The 19976-nt window shown below is 45.8% G+C and overlaps 1 protein-coding gene and 1 long non-coding RNA gene across 4 annotated transcripts in view; one reads left to right on the forward strand and one right to left on the reverse strand.

Annotated features, from left to right (window-relative positions):
- The window catches only part of LOC106015951 (uncharacterized), a 30078-nt gene extending 22204 nt beyond the window's left edge, over window positions 1-7874 (forward strand). For both annotated transcript variants that reach the window (XR_011807756.1, XR_003495453.3), the window contains exons 2-3: window positions 1079-1197; window positions 6763-7874. This is a non-coding gene — a long non-coding RNA (uncharacterized lncRNA). The remainder of the gene's footprint in view (window positions 1-1078; window positions 1198-6762) is intronic.
- Window positions 1-18965, reverse strand: part of CDH6 (cadherin 6) — a 105530-nt gene extending 86565 nt beyond the window's left edge. For both annotated transcript variants that reach the window (XM_072034997.1, XM_072034998.1), the window contains exon 1: window positions 18782-18965. The gene's annotated coding sequence lies outside the window, so the exon portion shown is untranslated. The remainder of the gene's footprint in view (window positions 1-18781) is intronic.
- Window positions 18966-19976: the final 1011 nt, after the last annotated feature.

Raw genomic sequence — 19976 nt, forward strand, 5'->3', positions numbered from 1 at the left:
CCCTCTCATCCAGAACGATTCTGTTTTAAAGAGATTGAGTCTCGGCGTCCTGGCAGTCCCGAGGAGCAGCTCTGTGGCAGCCCCGCTGAGTCCAGAGGGAGCTCAGTTCAGCAAGGCACAAGCACAACCTACACAATTAATTTGCCTCTTACAGAGCTTTTGCCACCACCATGCAGCAAACTGGATTCCTGGAAAGGGGTATTGGCTGAAGCTAATAAGCTACAAGACATTAAAATGTGAATTATTCCCTGTAAGTTTTTGTAGAAATAAGTAAATGCAGCAGTCCACAGATGATGCTTTTCCTTTTCTTTATAGCTAGACACCTCATAAAAAATGGATTTTTTTGAGTAAGTTCCTAAGACAAAGTATCTTTTCCTGCACAAGCGAAAGCAGGAGATTATCTCTTACCTGTAGCTATAATCAGGATAATATTACAAATCTTTTTTTTCCCCTACAATCCTATTTCTTTTTGCTAAAGTAATTAATTTTTTGTGGCATCACATACTTCAAGGAGAAAACACAAGATGACTGCTACAGCAGAGCAGCAAAGAGGAGATTTTTTTTTCTTTCTTGTTCTGCAATATTCAACAGAAAATGCTTTAGGGGTTAGTCATCTTTCTTTAAACCCGTGGCAGTTAAGAAGTGTTTTGCCAGCCCTTCTTCTGTGTCTGGTCATGAACAGACAACAGCAGAAGTTCTGGCAGCCCTGCAGCCTTTTTGCACCAGTAGAGCTGAAGCAAGGACAATATGGACAAGCTGCAAACCTCGCCCCCCAAAAAAACAGCAAGGTGTTTGTGCAGAAGTCTAGATGTGTGCTGTCTCCAGTGAGGGACCTGGGTGCATGAGGTTACACAGGTATTGTCCTAAAGCTGCTGCCTTCTGTCATGTAATCTAGTGATTTCCCACCCCAGCCCAGCCATTTATTACAGTAAGAACACAATTTAGTATCTCTCTGAACCATTACTACAGAATGTATCGTAATTAGTTTCTGCTTGCGAAGCACTTGGACACGAAGGAACACTGTAAGTGCTAAGTCATTACCATTCACCTTTCCTTAATACATTTCTGGTTTATTTAGCTGCTTGCGACCAAGGAGCCAGCATGTCTTTTGCCATATTATTCCTGGATGAAGCCAGTGAGACCCCAGGAACAGGGAGATGGAGCCCTGAAATCTGCCTTGCTCCAGAAAGCTGAGAGGTAAGTTTTCTGGTGATTTAATAAATTACTAGTTAATGAGAAAGTAATAAATTATTGCGATTAAATTAACTGTATTGCCAATCCCACGTCTCCAAATAAATCTTGAGTTGGATTGACTGGAAAATAGCTAAGATGATTATTCTTTTATCTTTTCCCCTCAGAAGAGTTTATGCTTTCAAAGCTTTCTTTATATCCAAGAGTTAGAATTTTTACTTTTTTTTTAGGGAAAATTAAAATCCCTGTATAATAATATCTTTATCTTACCAAGTCAGAGCTTAAAGAAAAATGAGTGGACAATAAGAAATGGTGCATGCAGGGGATTTGGAAATGAAACAAACACCACCAAAAATTAAAATATAAGGGTCTGATTCATTGCCACCACTCACATCAGCTGAGAACAACTTCATTAAAATCTGCGGGTAAAATCTCAGCTTCTCAAACTAGTGGGATTGCATTGAAAATGCTGCCAGGATTCTCCACTGGAGAGGGAAGAGCAACATTTCCATGTAAATAAGAGCGAGTGTAGGTCCTGTCATTTGACCAGACTGTCTAAATGACAGAAAACTAGATCATGTCCTCAGGTGTTATAATTTTCATGTTTCTGTTTTGTTTTTCCCTTGAAGGTATACTGATTTGGCTGTCTTATGAAATTAGACTTCAGGCTGAATTTCATGTCTAACCTAGACTTCAGTGGAAGAAAGAGGTGTCTGTGTGAGATGAACAGCTATATGCATTTTAGATTCGTATACATCTATTCCTAAGAGGATAAAACCCATTCTGTTTATGAACGTTTGCCACATGGTCTCTTTTGCAAGCTTATGTTTCTGTTAAGGTGCACATCTACAAAGCATAAATACAGGTTCTGCAAACCCCAGTGTGCAGGTCTGCAAACTCCTATCTAAGTGAGTTATCACTGGCTTCATGAAATAACTTCTCCACTGTAATTGAGCAAATGATCTGCTCCAGGGTACAAAGACCTTAAAAGCTAGTGATACAATACTCTGTAAAAAAAAAAAAAAAAATTGAACTCAGCATGAGTAAGAATTATGAAAAGAAGGACACCGATACTTCAAGCTTAAGTTATCTGGTTCCTTTTCAGAAACTATTCTCTAGTGGGTAGTTGCAATACTGTGGATGTATGCGGTCCCCTCTTTTCTGTTGCCCCTCCATCACAGGAGATATCACAAGTCAAGGTTTTAAAATTTAAGCACGTGTCCAGAATGTATCGGGTATATCACTGCAGATCTTTCACTGCATGACTGGAGTGTGCGAAAAGTTAATTCCATCCTGAGATAAGAGGCTGCCCTGCCCGTAGCTCTCTGAAGATATGAGAAAACAAAAGCTATGGCCTCTCTGAGTAACTCAGTGCGTTGTACAGGGATCCAGAGGTTCAGGAATTCTTTCTTTGCCTGACTCCATGGCAGATGAGTTACTCTGGGATGAGCATTTATTCTTTTTCTTTTTTTTTTTTTCAATCTTGTTACTGATGCAGTCCTTCTGCAGTGTAGACACTTGACAGCTGTGGAGGCTGAAGACCTTTATTTATCCAGAGAACAGATAGTGGATAAACAGCAGCAAAGAAAGGTTCTGCAGCTCGACAAGGAGCCTCACACCTGTTCTGCAGGGACCGTGCCTGGCTGCTGGCTACCAGTGCTGCTCTCCCTGCCACTTCTGCCACTGGCTCATGGGCCAGTGCCACTGAAGGTCTCAAGAGATTATGCTGTTAATACAACCCCCACTATTTATTTTCCCTCTATGAAAGGGAATGAAACTACGTGTTTTGCTTACACAGTCCTCTGAAGAGCCATTAGGTGGTACTGATGGTGTTTTGACTGCTGGCATCTGTTCTAGCTGGGTTTTGAGCAGGGGCCTTGAAGGTAGAGGGCTTTCAAAACCCATTTGCTTGCCAATCCTCCGAGGTATCCCAGCTATGTTGATATGAACATACTGAAAGATGTGTGATACCAGCCAGCAAGCCAGGTGCTCCCAGTGGCAGAGTAATAGTTTTATTGGAAGAGACAGGTATGTGAGGGTGAGCCGCGAAGTGAAGACGCAAAATTTCTCTTGCAAGGCCTTTTAAACACTGTCACTGAATTATGTTTTTCAAATAGCATTAGTTAAAAGCTTTTGGAGAGTGTTCTGTGCTGTTCCCATGTAGCCCTCTCCCAGAGGCATCTACTAAACCACAGCACTGAGGGGAAAGGACAAATGCTATCAGTCTCTCTTTCTTTTTGAAGGAAGGAAGGAAGGAAGGAAGGAAGGAAGGAAGGAAGGAAGGAAGGAAGGAAGGAAGGAAGGAAGGAAGGAAGGAAGGAAGGAAGGAAGGAAGGAAGGAAGGAAGGAAGGAAAAAGAAAGAGAGAGAAAGAGAGGCAAGAAAGCATTTTAAAGGCTGTTAGAAAGAAATACATTCTTTATAAATCCATTTAATATGGTCCACCAGTCTCATCTTACATTTCTTTCCTTGACAGTCCTGTTTTGTTTTCAAGTGCCAGTGGCCTGCATGGTAATCGTGCACCATGAGCCAGGCTGTCACACGCTCCTCATCCTGAGCAGAACACAGGTCAAAATGCAAACTCCTGTGCCCAAAAGAACTGTTTGTTGTTGTTTTGTTTTGTTTTTCCTAATAGAGGTAAAATCGCACAATCAAAATTTCCCTTCTGGTAAGAGATGCTTCCGCATCCTTTTCTCTCTTTGCTTAGGGCTTTTAAAGAGATCATTTCTGCAGGACCTAGGGTTCAGCCTCCTATTTTTAGCATAGCATCCATGCTTCTGGCTTTGCATGGTCAGGGTTAGAGCTTAGAAAGCAAAGCTGAGTATTTATATTGCAAGGTATGTGAGTTGTGTCCAGAGCCAAGCACTCGGGAGGACAGAAAGCTTGCAGTTTGAAGGTATGCACCCTGTTCTGCACAGCAGACAGCCACCAGAAGGCTGCCTCCATGAAAATGTACTCCTGCCTTTGGCATCCGTTCAGTCAGGCAGAAGCAGCACATAGCACAAGTGCTCCAAAGCATCCACTGCCTTGTAGTCACAGAGGCTAATTCATCAGATAGTAAAGGTGATGACAGTTCCTTAAAGTTACTTGAGATACACGTGGATTTACTCAAATTAAGGACTTGGCCCAGATTGGTTTGGGTTTTTTTTGGTCTTTTTAAATGCATTAGCAGATGGTAAATATGTACTGAACACAGCCAAACTACTGGTTTTTGAGGGCAATGACTGCTTGCAATGCTAATTTGGGGTTTTATGTTTATGCAAGCTAACCTGAAGGGACACATTTCAGAGCTGGTTTGAAGCAGCAGAAAGACTCAATCTGCAAAGTGCAGAGCTGGGTATCGGTAACCCATTTAAAGCTGGGGTGTGGATGCAGGGCTGTCTCCATGCTCATTCTGAAGAGATTCAGAAAATAAGGTAGGAGGAGATGTTAAGAGGTCACCTACTTCATGCATTTCCCTCATTCATTCATTCATTCATTCATTCATGTCAAGATGAAATCACTTGCACAACATGGACGTCTGTTCAAGTCTCCAAACACCTTCATTGTCTGAAGGTATTTGACTTTATGGTTTGGATTCAGGCCAGCTGACACTCCACCACAGGCTGATAACCACATGTTCTCCTGGAAATGACATCCACATGAGAAAAATTTAAGTGCACTGGTGTGTGGTAGAACTTCATTAGTAATCAGCATCTAAAAGTAGACATTTAGAGAGGTGTATAAAAGAAACATTCCCTTTTTTTTTTTTTTTTTTTTTTTTTCATCTAGCAGTTCTTTTGACCCAAACACCATGTCTGTGACTGCAAACTGTGCCATTCTACTGCAGATTGACATAGAGCAAAGTCAACATTTCCCACAAAACTTTGTTACTGTGGAAAGCAACCCAGTATACCCATAAAATACCTACTGACTGAGGTTGGACATTTTACTGTCTAATTCAGACTGTGCACACAGACAACAGGAATGAAATAGGGTTTTATACACTCTGGGGAATGACGATTAACAAAATAAAACAGCAAAGGGCTTTTTTTTTTTCTTTTTTTTCTTTTTTTTTTCTTTTTTTTTTCTGGACACAGTTCCATCTGTGAATACAGTAGAAAGATGTGTGAAACAGGGCAGAATTTGTCCAGAAGACCACTGAGGCTTCTTCATGTAAGATATTATTGTGTGTTACTTTCAATGTCTTGCATTTTTTTCATGTCTGATTCATGTACGGGAACCAAGAAGCCGTCTTTGTGAGTAAAAATCACATTGATCTTACCTGAAAACTCTATGCACAGAAGACTTTGAAATCATTCCAGTGATTACAGGGTTCACATATACTAAGCACATAATATATATAATATATATAAATGATATACTAAGCATTCAGCTCTTTCTTTCTTTTTTTTTTTTTTTTTTTTTTTAATAAATGTGCTTTAATTGGACAAAAGCATATTTGACACGTTTAATTTACACATCTATAACAGGGTAGAACTCACTTAGCCACTCTGTTCTAATATGATTTGCTGCAAAGCTAGCCACAGTTTGGTCAAATACTCCTACAACCAAGACTGATTTCTCCGAACATATTTGCCAGCTGGGACTCTATTAGGTTAGTGCAGTGCTTCATGCAATTAAGAACTGTGGGGACTAATGTAAGACCAATAAATAATAATATGTAGTTGTAGAATACTTTGGATAAATAATTAATTTCACAGATTAAGTATGAACTGTTTGCTCATGCTGTTTGCTGTGTCACTGCCCACAGAAGTCCCATGACATTGCTTCTGCTCTTGGGCTGCATGGTTGAGGATTTTTCATGGGAGAGAGTGAAGGGAGCTCACTGCTCTCTGTTCCTGGGCATGTCCACTGTTGATATTTTTTTATGGATTTTCTTTTGCTTTCTTGGACCAGTTTTTCAGTTCGTGTTTATGATTACAGCTCCCCAGAAGTCAAAGGCATAAGATTCATTTGTCCTCTTTGGACTGAGAATGTGACTAGTTAAAATTTCAGCCAGAAATGAAGGATAGAAACCTTGAGTGTCACTAATCCCGAATCTAAGGGACTTACTCCTCACAGATACTGCTTAGTCCCTGATTCAGCACAATCTTTAGAGCATTTGCTTAAATCCCACTGACAGTAATGGCCCACAAGCACATGCTGAATGCAAGCGCCATAGGAAAATGTTCTGATTGCACTTCTCCTAACACCTTGAAATGTGAATACAGCCCTAAAACTGAAAGTTAGTTTGTCACAACCTGAAAAGCCAGGCATATGAGAGATCTTCCTCTGAATGTGTTAGTGCTTGTTTTTGCTCTGAAGAACCAGCACTTTTCAGATTATGACTCCAGTATTTTAAAGCTTAAAGCCCTTGAGTCCAAGACAAAAACTAAGCTATCGATTAAATGAAAAGCCATGGAGATGTTGAGAGTTCAAATAAAGCAATGAAGATGCTTAAATAATCAGCATTTCTTTTGAGCCTTTTAGTGTCTTACTGACTAGGGAAACTCAAGAGGACAAGAATCACTTCTTCCTTGCTGTGAACCAGTGGAGCTCGTAGCCCCTAGTTGACAATCTTTTCCCTTAGCTCTACAGGCTATGACCACCACATCTAACCCTTGGTGAAATGAGTGTTAAGTCCGCTGAAGAGTAACAGAAATGGAAATAAACAGAGGGGGAAAAAAAAGAAAAAAAAGAAAAAGAAGAAGATATGCCATACAATTTCCTGAAGCAGCTGAACCTGGAGAGGAAAAAGTCAAAGGGAACATTAGGTCAATTTGAAAATAGAAAGATAACAGAACAGACTGCTGTTGTTATTTTCTCTTTGAACATTAAAATAAATAAATAAATAAGAATAGCCTCGCCTGCGGTGGAGTGAATTCCACTGTGTTCCACTAAGGTGCATGTCTTTGGCCTGCCTTTGTGAGCAAAGTCTGGCCAGCAGAGATACTGGTATGTACTCCCTTCCACCTGGTGGCATCCTCCTTCCTGGGCTGCCTCTGTTACAGCAGAAATCGACAGCTCCTGCTCCACTGCTTCCCAGAACACAGCAGCAGGATCACCCCCTGCCTTCTCTCCCAGCAGAGGCTGCCCAGCAGTAACCTAATAAGCAGGGCAGAGAGGCTCATCAAAAAACATCACTGAGAAAGAGATACAACTAGTTGCATCAGATAAATGTCAAAAAAGAAAATTCTTCTCTCTGAGAAGGTATGTCAGGCAAGCCTCAGTCGTGTATCTCTGGATTTCACCCTCTAACGTAGCATTAGCTGGACAACGTTCAGCTCTTAGGCTTGCAGATCTCAGCCTAACTCTACCAAGTGCCAATCCCTTCCATCCCAATGGACTTCAGGAAAAGCAGTGAAAAGCAAATGAGCCCAGCAAGAGGCAAAATCCATCATTTTGCAAGATGAGACCCATCACATGACACAGGAGGCCAGCTCTTCCTCTGACGTGTGTGAGGGGATGAGGCACGAAAAGATCAGTACAACAAACTGGTGCTCACACAAGCAATGTTTCTGAACCAGCAATGGTAATAATAAAAATAATAAATAATGAAAATGTAAACCTGGGTAAGGTTTCTCTTAGATGCAAATTAAGATTTAAATATAAAAATGATAGGCTTGTGCTAATCCTTCTTAGGAAGTCATAAATTGTTAATCAGACCCTAGGCGGTGTTGTTTAATACCAACTTTAATAAAATAGCTGCCTGAAGCACAAAGACAGTTGGGATCCTGACTCTAAAACTTTGGTAGCTTCATCCACATTTTTGTAGCCCGAGGCTCTTATACTACTATTGATACCAACTCCTTTGAAATATGCTCATTTTTTAGGCTGCTCAATTATTAAACACCTTATTAGTAGAAAGATTAGATGGAAGAGAAGCCATCTCTGTATGACGGAAAATGGATTGGAAGAGGAAGAAAAAGTTGAGGGAATATTTACATAGAAGATACGGCTCTGTTGTTGATATACAGAGGTAATCCATAATCCATAATTCACTTAAGAAATGAACCCATCAAATTACATCACAATGGATGACAAATTGCTACTGTTGAGCTATCCTATGATAAATTACATGGAATCATTCCTGTCAGAGTAAAACTTGTCTGAGATTGAGAAAGCAAAGTCACTGGAAGGTTCTTCCCCTTGTTGTTTCACATAATCTCTCACACACGGTGTTTCACATTTCCATCACACACTTTGATAGGGGTAGCAAAAGTTCCCTTGTACGGGGTAACCACAAAGTCTGCCAAATTAAAACTATTCTGAAAATCACAAGAAAGAGGAAAGGCAGAAGAAAGAGAAACGTTTCTTCTCTACTCCTTATCAATACTTGTCAGTCAGGTGAACAGATCTTTAGACTCAAAAAAAAAAAAAAAAGAAGCAAAAAGCAGTTACATCCTTAAGTGTGATGCTTTCTCCCTGTATGTCCAGAGCAGCTTGTTAGCATGCTAATTGTTTAGTTTAATATGCAACACAGAGCACACATGCTACTTTGAAGTGCTTATTTCATGATGTCGTGGATATTAGTGTATATTTCTTAATTACACAACAGGACAATCTTTTCCCCCTTCAACCTGCACTTTCTGTTGCTCTGATTGGTTTCTCTAACTAGCCAGAATAATCATTTTGCCACACAGAAGCAGATAAGAAAAAAAAAAAGTAAACAATTTTAAAAGCCATTTTAATTTAATAACAAATTGGGAGCTGTACTTTGTGTTAAATTAGCACTGCAAGCCTCATAGTAATTCAAGGCAAGCTTTCTTGTTCGTTACTGCTTAATTAATCAGTCCTGTTTCCATCTAAATGAAAAGTTTTCTCTCTCTCCCTATCATCTCTAATATCTCATTTCAGGCAGCACATCAAGTTAATCTTGCTTACATTAGCAACTTATTTTGAATGGCTCAGCTCAGTTATTTACAATAATTCATCCCATCCCAGCTTGCAGCTGAATCCTGCTTGGGCCCCGCTCCGCTCGGACGGTCACAGCCCAATTGGTACACCAGCAGGTGCAGGGCAAGCTCACCCAGCCCCGTGACACAACGTGTGAGGATAGAGACCTACTTCCAACGCATTGATGTCTCCTGAACTTTTGGCTTCCTGATGTGTCTTGTCTTCCCAGAGGCAACATGCAGAGAGCTGGGCGAAGGATCGTTTTGTTATAAAACTACAGATGAGCATGAAACAATCCAAGAGAAGAACACAAATAGGGAAGGGAAGGAGAAGATAGGAAGTTGGGTGGTGCCTGGAAATACGTCCTCATCACCCTTTACGCAGCACATCCCATAAACAGAGCTGGAATAAACATGAGTCTTACACTACCATCAGTGGTACATATAAAAAAACCAACAAACCTTCGTCCATTTCCCCTTCAAAGGAGGTGAAGAATGGGACTTTATGCAGCAGCTGGCTGAGCGTCTCCTCCACATGCTCACCTCACCATTCACAGAGCTGAAAACTGTTGCCACAGCCATAATATACTGCCTTCTGTCACCACCATAGCCAACTCCACTAAGTTTGGGAGTTAACAAAACACCCCCAGTGTTTTGGATCACGCTGACCTGGCCCCGGCCAACCACTTACTGAAGCTGTGGCCTCTGGTAGCCCTCCAGTCTATGTGCCCACGGTTCCTAGGTTCAGCTTCCAGGAGAAAGTTTTCTGGTTGTCTCCTGCAGCTCAGATGCCTGCTGGGGTCAGGAGGGCTGCTACAAATCCCTTTCCCTCTTCAGGCAACACTGCTGCTCCAGCAGCTCCGTCCCCGGTGACCCGGAGAGGTAACTGATACTTGCTGGGGTGAGGGCTCGAAACTAAATCTGCATCTGAAGTGCCTGAACCACGTGAAGGCTGCTTTTAACGCCAGTTTGGCCAAACGTGAATGCCTCTGTAATAAACACAAAATATGCTTAATTAAACGAGCCATTCCAAGTGGACAAAAGCTGTCCCCCGGTAACCCCGGCATTTACTTTTGCTCCTCCAAGATGCAGGATGGTATTTCAAGAGGAAGCAAAGATGTGCAGTATATTTTAATCTCCTAGGTTTGCGACAACCAGCTTCTGACCTCACATTTACCAGGCTGGCTGAAATTACAACCTGTTGCTAAGGAAAACTCTATCATACCTTAAAGTAGCTGTGATATCAAGTAGCTTTGAGATATCTGTCAAATGGATTGCAGGAGATTAATGGGGAGCCGTTTTAGAAATCCTGTAAAAGACAGCCTAAAATGTTAAAATATGATAATACATTTCATTTAATAACAATATAAATTCTGTGCTGAGAAAAGTGGGAGCTTTTTTTTTTTTTTTTTTTTTTTTGTTAAGAGGAAGAGAAATCCTTTCTACAAATCAGAGCGCGCAGTTCTGTTTCTGACGGGAAACGCTGCTCTGAAATGCGCTGAATTTCAAAGCTGCTTGAGATTAGATTGTCTGTGGAATTGTGCTGATGGCTGTAAATATTCATAAATAAGATGCACTGGGCCAGCATTTTCGCTTCAGATGTGCATGCACGTTCTCTTAAGCACAGACAACCTGAAGGCACGGGCACCTGAAGGAAGAGTTTGAGCTAAGTGTTGGCTTTAGAGGTGCAACACTCATGCAAAAGAAAGATGCTCCTGCCACATTCAGCAGCCCTGCTTGGCATCCCTCCCTGACTTCCCCTAGCCACCGGTGGAAGCAGCAGCACAGCAGGGAACCCAGCTCCATGCTGTGCTAACCAGCCAGGGCCATATTACTTACTGAAGGGGTTCAGTGGGAAATGATGATCATTCCCCACTCAGTGGTTTCCACCCCTACTTTTCCTCATCTTCTGTTCAGGGACACCAAGTTTACAAATTTTCAGAGGTCACCCTTTGGTCAGCACTGAATTAATCGCGGAGTTATAAACACTGCCTTGCAAGATCCTGACATCTCGATCCAGGAAGGCACTCAGGAATTCAAACAGTCTTGTGGACTTCAGTGCAGCGTGGTGGTATGTTTCAAAGTAAACATGTCCTTAACAGCTTTCTGCTCTGGGACCAGGTATGATAAGGCAGAGAGAGAGAAGAGCACTGCCTTGTTTATAGCAGAAATAACTTGGCAATTATCAGCAGTGAGAAGGGAAGTACAGTAGCAGGACATTCATATTATTTAGACTTAAATGGAGTTTAGATGAAATACAGAGTTTTATAAAACTGGTTGGCACAGCACAGATTGCTTAAAGGGATGTGGCTGGTGGACTTAAAAGTTGCTTCTGCATCTTTTTCCCTTTCAGCAGTGACAGCTAAATTGAGCACCAATTTCACAAAAGGAATTTGCTCTCTGAAAGGGATTCTAACTCCATATATTCCTGCTCTGTGATCTCCCAGAGCACTCTTCGCAGTGCGAAAATGAGGAAATAGGCTCTCTTGAATCCTTACAGTGGCCGCTCGGTTTGTAAGGCCTGCTCCAAAAGCATTAGGGCACAGTGGGTTGCATGCAGCTCAGAGCCTGGTGCTCTTTGGATCTGACCCCACCATATAACTTGCAAATTCAAGGCGTCTTTTTTGTGTGCATGTCTTCCTGCCTCTCCCTCTATTTATTTACTCCAGGATCAATACCCAAGGCAGGGGTGTTGGTGCACGCCATGTCCTTATTCAGGTAGCTTTCCTTGGGCTCACCTTCATAGCTATGCGCTAGGAATACTGCTCCTTAGATGTTTACAAAGCAGGGGTGCTTTGAAATGAATTCCTACAGGCACAGAGGTGAAGAAGAGAGAGGAGCGTGACCTCTGGCTGCCCCAAGCCACAGGCAGCAGCATGCAGAAGAAGCAGCTTTTTATGAGACTTCGTTATCCCCTCCTGTCTCACACACATAAGTAGGTGGGAATGGACAAGGCAGGGAATGGCAAAGAAAGTCTGTGGCTGCTCCAACCAGGCCAACGCGGAGAGGAAGGTCATCTCCACCTTGCTTAGGGACAGCTCAGATTACTGTCCCCCGAGGATGAAATATTCAGTCTTGTCCCAGACTGCTCCAGAGCTACCCGGCCTCCCCCTTCCCCTCGGCGCAGAACACGACTGAACAAACAAGCAAAAGACATCCAGAAAGTCCTTTGGGAAGAGAGCGTCAAAGCGGCTGCAAGGAGTCCTTGAGAAAAATAATTGGCTTTCTTCTGGATGAAAAAAGAGACCCAAATCTGATTTTTTTTTCCCCAGCCATTCTTTGATCAGCTCCAACGACTTGAGTGAGCAGCAGAGAGGCGGGAGGGTTGACTGCAAGCTGCACTCGCTGTAGATCCTGGTTCAGCATCCCTGCTGTGCTGCTGACTCCTGGCATGACCTTGGGCGAGCCACTCACCTCCGCTGTGCTCTGCTTCCCCCCTCCGTAAAACAGGGCCAGCTGCAGAGGCCAGCCTCTCGGGGGGCTGCGTGGTGAAGACGTGTATTTTTAGAGACGCTGAAATACTCAAATAGCTTCTGAGTGAAGGCCCCATGTAGATCGACGACGCCTTGTCCCTTGTGTGGAGCAAGACCACCAGACATCCACACAGCATCTCACAATGGTAACGTGCTATTTTTGTGACATGATACCATAAGCTATTTCGCTTTCTTTTTGTCCGTGAAGATGCTTTTGTCAAATAATGATTGCCAGGCTAATGACACCCTAAAGTTACAAACCACCAAGCACTCAAAGAGAATCAATTCAGCAAGGAAGCTGTTTTCACCTGAATGCTTAGGGCAAAACTTAAAGCAACCGTGCTTTTAATTGTTATTTTTGTTAATGTAGTGGAACTGGGGGGGGAAGAGGACACGTGGGTTTCCTTCTAAGCGAGAGGGCTTTCCCTTGGGTGAGAGCATCAGCGCAGAGGTCAGTCCCTGTGCTACTCAGTGTCCTCATCCTGCTGGGACCCCCAGGGGCATGTGGTCTCCCACCAGCTGCCTGTTCCACATGCAGAACAGACCTGGATTCCCACCTCCTTTGAGGACCCATTGCGAGGTTACCATTAGAGGCAAGTATTTCTTTGAGCCTGGTCCCACCAAAGCTGGGCTGGAAGCTAATGACGGTGTTGTTTGAGCAGCCTTTCTGCTTATAGGAGCTATTTGCTGACAATTGAGAGGCAGCAGTTAGGGAGAAGGCAGCTCTGTCTCACACCCAGACCAGTACGCACTTGCAGTACCTGGGGAAACGACTTGTGTTTAATTTCCGTGCTAATTTCCAGTTCCTGCTGACCCTTCTCCTAGGTGCTCCTGCTCTGGTTCCGTGATTAGATGCAGAAGTGGGAAAGAAACACTAGCTATTATCTTGCAGGAGGCTGTAAACATTACAGCAAGATAATGGAATTAGTTTAGCTGGGAGGAATTAAGGTACCCAGATAGGACGGACCCGATCCCATTCATAAAGTGCTCTCCTCTGTGTGCTGCGGTGTGTCATCAGGGAAGGGCTGTGGGGACGCGATGGGTGTTTATGTTGCAAATCAAATCAAATAGTCACATTCTGGCTATGACCGAGCACTTTCTGAATATATAGAAATATATATGTGTATCCTGGCAAGGCAGGCTAATTAATCCATAAAATATCTGCCCGCAATGCCAGAATGATGCCGTTATTGAGCAGGTTACTTAAAGCATAGCAAGGTTGGCACCGTTCCTGAGCGCAACCAGAGGGAAGTGTCTGCTCTTTGCATGTGTGCTTGTTGGAGAGGATGGCACAGGGACTGCTTCTCGTGGCTGGGGTGAGATGAAGCCCTGTCAGTGCAATGGTGAATGTCTCAGCAGTTTTGAGAGCTCCGGCACCGTCACAGTTAAGCAACCACTGCATCGCTTCCAGCTTCTTTTTGGGGGTCCAACTCCTGGGGAACCCGATGCCAAATGCACCTTTTCCATGCTGGCAGGGCCCATGGGCTCCCCACCACAAAGGCACAGTCATTTTCCCCCACCAGCATTGCCCCTTGCTGCTATAAGGGGGCTGCAGCCTCGGGAAAACTGTTCTGATTTGCTTCAGAAGAGGGAAATACTGAGAGGGGAGGGCAGCTCCATGGGACGGGACGTACTGACCAGCCACATTAATTCATATTGATCTAAAAAGAGTCCTGAACTACAGTTATCCTGATTTCTTCAGGGAATGCCCCTGTTAACAAACAAAAGCATAAATACAAATATTCACAATATTTGTCCGGGCCTTTCAACGCCAAGCACACAGCCAGGAAAATAACTAAAGTGAGAGACAATGTTGGCAGCCGGCCACACCTGGAGTAAGTACCGGGGATGGTCACGAGTGCAAGGCTGGAGAAGGCTGCCTGAATTAGGGAGGGGAAGCTGCTGGTGGGCTATGAGGATTGGGACACACAGCAGTGCCCTAGGGAAGCCAGGGAGCCTGAGGCTGGATGGACCCCCAGCAAGTATGGGGCAGTCGTTTGGGAAGGGTGAGAGAAGCTCCTAGGGTGAGGTGTACAGCAAGAAGAACCCACACCGATGTGAGGAGGAGCACTCAGAAAAACCCTGACTTAAAAAACACTTTTATGCAGCACTTTCTCCACCTAGCTCTCCTGCAGTGTCACTCACAACGCGACCCGGAGAGGATGACTTTTTCTGTCACTTCCCTGGTTAGCATAAGGCTGCTGGTGTTTTGCATTTATTATGCATTCTTCAAGGGTGTTTTTAAAACTCAAACAGGGACTGCTGATCTGCCCTGTACCTTTTGTTAAGCAAGCAGAGACAGAAAGCAGCTGAGTTTAATAACGCTAAATGTCCCTGCTGCATCTCTTCTCTCCCCATCCCGAACGAAAGGAGCCGGGATGTCAGGACACCTCTCCTCATTTCTCCAGCCCCCTTGGAAAGGGCTGCCATGACTAAGCAAGCAGCACCAGCAAGCCAGCTGCTGCCGGATTTTATCTCCACCAGAGCACATTCGGGCACTTAGGCTGCAACTTGAACCCCGCATAGAGTCCACGGAAGAGATTGGGTTCGGCAGCATGCGGAGCCGTCTGCTGATGGGGGGCTCGCCTCTGAGGTTTCTGTTGGAAAGGAGCCAGATTTGGCCCCCGGCGGAGGTGAGGATAACCACAGCTACGGTTATCTGCCTTGTTTCTGAGAGTTGGGAACCGAAGTAATTATTTAGAAACAAAGCAGAAAGAAGCAAACCCCCCAATGACTCCAAGCCTTTGAAGAAAGCAGCACGGTTGCTGCGGCTAGCGGTGTCTTGAAGGGGTTAATGAAGAAGTCTCCCTGACACCTAGCTCCCAACGCGGGGCCTCTCTGTGGCATTTCCCGCACGTGCACAATAATCAAAAGATACTGAAAACCAATTCTGTTTTATTCTGGTATAATTGCAGCGGAGCCACCAGAGGAATTGCAACCATTATGCAGGATGAGGCACCATCGCAGTGGGGCCTGCTGTTTCCAGCGGATTTTACCCACTCGTTCTTATAGATTTCAGCTACCTTTCATTCCAGTAATTAGCCACCATTTCCAAGGAGATCCATAAGCAATTTCCTGCCCATCTTGAGCCATACTGCTACGAGACTGCACTAGCAACTGAGCAGAGTTTAAAAGTAGTCAACGAAGGGCAGGCAGCATGCTAAAAAGTTAAGCAAGAGATGGATGCCACCATTTAACTGCAGAGAAATGACGATGCCCTCCGGATCTGTTTATCCACTGCAAAAAGCACGGGCACCTGCTGGAAACCCAACAGCGATTCCTTCCCAACCCCAATTTTTGGAGTCTACAACACCTAGCAGGTCAGTGTGCTGAAATCTTCAGCCAAAGCCAAAATCATGGAGCAGACCCGAGGGGGGACGATCCTGGCTGAGGGACCCTGCGTGCCCTTGGGTTGCCGAGCAGAGGAGCTCAGGTCGGATCTCGGCTGGGGAGCAGCACAGGCATGAGCACAACTTCCACCAAGTTAACATTGAGTTCGAGATCTTCAGCAGAAAGGAGCCGGGGGGAGGAAGCATTTTTTTTTTAATGCATGTGTTTTGCTTTCAAGGAAGTCTCTCAGCTAAATATTTTTGAAACAGCAGATGGCAAAACGCAAACTTTGTGAAAGGGAAGGCTGCCTTGAGCGGCAGGTTACTGCTTGCAGGGGAAAGCTGTGCAAGGGAGGGAGGGAGAAAGGAGTCAGAAGTTAAGATGCATATTTCTAGCAGAACAACTTGGTTGGAAAATGACGACCATGTCTATAAATGTGCTCTTTGGAGTGCTGGCATGGCAATATGTAAGAGCTGTGAACTGGTGTGAAAGCTAAAATACCTAGAGGGACTAATAAGTCCCCATGGGGACCCCAGTTTGCCAGGTCCTTAAACGGCTGCAAAGGATAATTGCAGAGAACTACAACAGGACTGAATCAATGCCACTTTCCTTGAAAAAAAAATAATAAAAAAAATAAAAATAAAAAATGTATTGCTGCCTCTGATTACATTGCTCTGCAAGGACTGGCTGCCTGCCCCCCTGCCTCCTCCACCTCAAAAGTCAACTGCAAGCCACTAGAAATATGTCCAGAAAGATTATGGTGCAGCTGAAAGCCAGAAGCATATGAGATTATATATTTACCGGTGCCGTGTCAGATAACATCTGAGAGGAGAGGAGAGGAAAAAGGGATTCAGCCCTGCGGTCTTTATTAGCATGTTTGGGCTGTTTAAAGGAGCTATCCAATTGTGCCATTGCTGCCAGGCCTCTAAAACTGTATATATCCATGATAAAGGAATCTACTTGATCTTGATCACAAGTCTCCAAGCCCGACCAGGCTCTCCTGTGACATGCAAACTTATTACCTTTAAACAGGAATTAGGAAAAAAAAAAAAAAGGAAAAAAAAAAGAAAAAAAATAAAAGAAATGAATAGGGATGCACCATTACCCATGGCATTATATTGCTCAGGAACAGATGTTAATCAATTTTATGGAATGCTTTAAGTAATATGCAAGCACTTCTGCACAGAACTGGCTGCGTAATAGAGATTGCAGCCCAGCACATACATGAGATAAGCCTTTATCTTGACTGGGAGAATTATGCCTATTTTGCTTAAAACCAAAGAGGTCTGCACGTTCGAGCAATTTTATTTCCCCCCGAACTATTTTATTTCCTGGGTGCTATTACACACGGCCCTATTACAAAAGGCAAAGAAAATAACCTTGCTCTTGGTCGTGCCTTTCTCCTTGCACATGTGTTTGCGCACACAGCCCGTGAAGTGCACATGTGGACATGTGTGCTGCCCTCGCCGATTCCCAGGGAGATGGGCACAGCTTTCTCCTGTGCTCCGGCTGTGCCAGAAGAAGGGTCAATCAGAGAGAGGACTGACCTTATGCTCGGCAAGTAATTTTTGCTGCACAGCCTCCCCGTGCAGTGCTAAGCGAACTTTGAAACCTCACATCGTGCAGAAGTAGAAGGAAAAAGATGCCCCAGCCTCTGGATTTGTATAAAAGTAGCAGCTGTGCCATCATGCTGGGAGTAATTTTGGTCATTAAGCTTCTTGATCCTTGAATGTCATCAGGAGTTACTTAGGTGACCATCCACTTGCACTTACAAAGTACTGCGTTTAACTCGCCATAAAATATGGATTTTATTGCAGCAGTGACAGGACTTCTTCCCACAGCCACTGACCTCTACCGCTACTGCTTATCTCTTGGCTCAACCTTCTGCACGAGAATACACGCAGAGAGTATCCGCACCGTGTGCCGGGGTGCGTGCATGTGGGTGTTGCATGCACATGAATATAGAAACAGTTCAATCTATCTGACACACCAAGCATGTTGCCAGCTCCTTAGAAACACTGACAACAACCAGATTCAGCACTTTCTTTCTGTAATTATCCAACTTCTCTCCTGTAAAACGCCGCTACGCCTACCCGCTCTCTTCCCCCAGCTCCAGCGCTCCCCAGCCCGTGCCTTCCTCAGCTGAAGGCAGGCATTCACGTTTGTGGGTGCCGGCAGCGTCCCCACATCTGCCCCCTCGGCCCCTTCCTCGCACCGAGGGAGCGCCTCGCTTCAGCCGGGCTCCCCGTTCAGCTCCGCACTTTGCCTCGCCTTTTGCTTCCGATCCGGGGAGGAGAGGGGGGGGTTGCCCTGTATCCATTTCCCTGCGACTCGGCGGTGCCAAAAAGCCAGGACAGTTTTTTCTTTTTCTTTTTCTTTTTTTTTTTTTTTTCTCTTTTAATTTTTTAAGTTCTTCTACCGCATCTCCTCTCCCGGCGTTATTCGTGCTCTTATTCTTGTTTTTACCGTTCCCACCATTGTTCCAAAGGCAAGCCACCCTCCTCCTGCCCTCCCCACCTTCCCTCGCCCCCAGCCCCTCGCTGCCTAGCGGGGACACGCCGCATCCCTTCGGCCGGCTTGCGGTGACAGCGCCGTGCCCCCCGCCCGCCTCCAGCCCACCCGGCACAGCCCCGGGGCTGGGATGGAGGGCTGGGGTTGGGATGGACGATTGGGTTGGGGATGTAGGACTGGGATGGGGATGGAGGGTTGGGGTTAGGATGGAGGATGGGGGGGGGGGGGGTAGGAGCCCCTCGCCACCCTACATGCAACTTTGCAGCATAAGTGCTCCCCCCCTCCCCACCCCCCAAATCCTTGAATTAGCATTCCCAATAAGCGCAGGGAAAGGGCAGGAAAAAGGGGAAGGCGGCTGGCAGGAGAGGGCGGAAAGTTGCGCGGAGCCCCCGCTCCTTACCGGCACGCAGCGGCGGCGGCTCCCCGGCCCCTGCTCGGCGGCGCTCAGCCCGCCCGCCTCTCTCTGGGGCTGCCGCTCGGCCGGCAGCACTTTTTAACTCCAGCATGCAGGCAGCCCGAGCCGAGGGGGCTCTCCATCTGATTGGTTTCCATTCAGTGCTCCTGATTAATAAAAAAAAAAAAAAAAAAAAAAAAAAAGAGAGAGAGAGAGAGAGAGAGGGAGAGAGGAGGGAGGGGGAGAGGGATGGGAGGGAAAGAAAAAAAAAAAAAAAGGCAAACTCCTCCCTCCCTGCCTGCCTCCCCGGCAGGCGCACACCCGCATGCACACACACACAGACACACGGACACACGGACACACACACCCGCACCCCCAGCGCTGCGGATGCCGGAGCCGCCGCCCCGGGGCTGGGGTGCTCGGAGCGGGACGGGCTCTGCGAGGGGCTCAGGGGGGGGTCCTGCCCTGCCGACCCCCCTTTTTTCCAGCCCCCCGAGCGGCTCCGGGTCCCCCCGCGGGGACGAGTGCGGCGGGCAGGGGGCGCGGGGATCCCCGGCCGCCGAGGGCTGGAAGAAAGGGGTCGCAGGACGGGGTGGCGGCTGCCTGCCGGCACCGTTTGCACCCAAAAAAAAAAAGGAGCCCCGGGCGGCTGAGCTGCGCTCGGTCCCCGCAAGACGCACGGCAAATGTCGCCCCAAGTGCGGCTTTGCGCTCCTCGCCTCCCAGCGCCTCTCCCCGGCCTTAGGTTTGACCTTTATCGTCTCCTCGCCTCCCTTGCTAGCCCACCGTAAGCCTTCGGGTATTTATTTTTTTTTTTTCCCTCCCTTCTTCATCCCACCTCCCGCAATCTGCGCTGGCTCTGAACGTCTTAAGGATGGCTCTGCGCTGGCTCTAAGCCACCTTTGTGTCCTCCCGCTCCTGGACCGTTTCAAGGCTTTTTAGCGTGATTTAAGCGCTGCGAGCACCACAAGTTCAGGTAACTCTCCTGCTGCCCGTGCTGTCCCTCCCGCGGTGCTGCAGCAGCTCCGCAGCACGGCCCTCATCCCCCACATAGGGCCTGGGCTCCTTAAGGCTGCCCCCGAGCTGTTCCCTGCAGTGGCTGTGCTGGCAGAGCCCTTCCTCAGCACAAAATCGGACTCCGCGTGCTGCCTCCCATCGCCAAGGCACTGGAAAGAGGCCGGATTCTGCCTGCCGTCTGGTTG

This window comes from Anas platyrhynchos, chromosome 2, assembly GCF_047663525.1.
Source record: "Anas platyrhynchos isolate ZD024472 breed Pekin duck chromosome 2, IASCAAS_PekinDuck_T2T, whole genome shotgun sequence".
Classification (NCBI taxonomy): domain Eukaryota; kingdom Metazoa; phylum Chordata; class Aves; order Anseriformes; family Anatidae; genus Anas; species Anas platyrhynchos.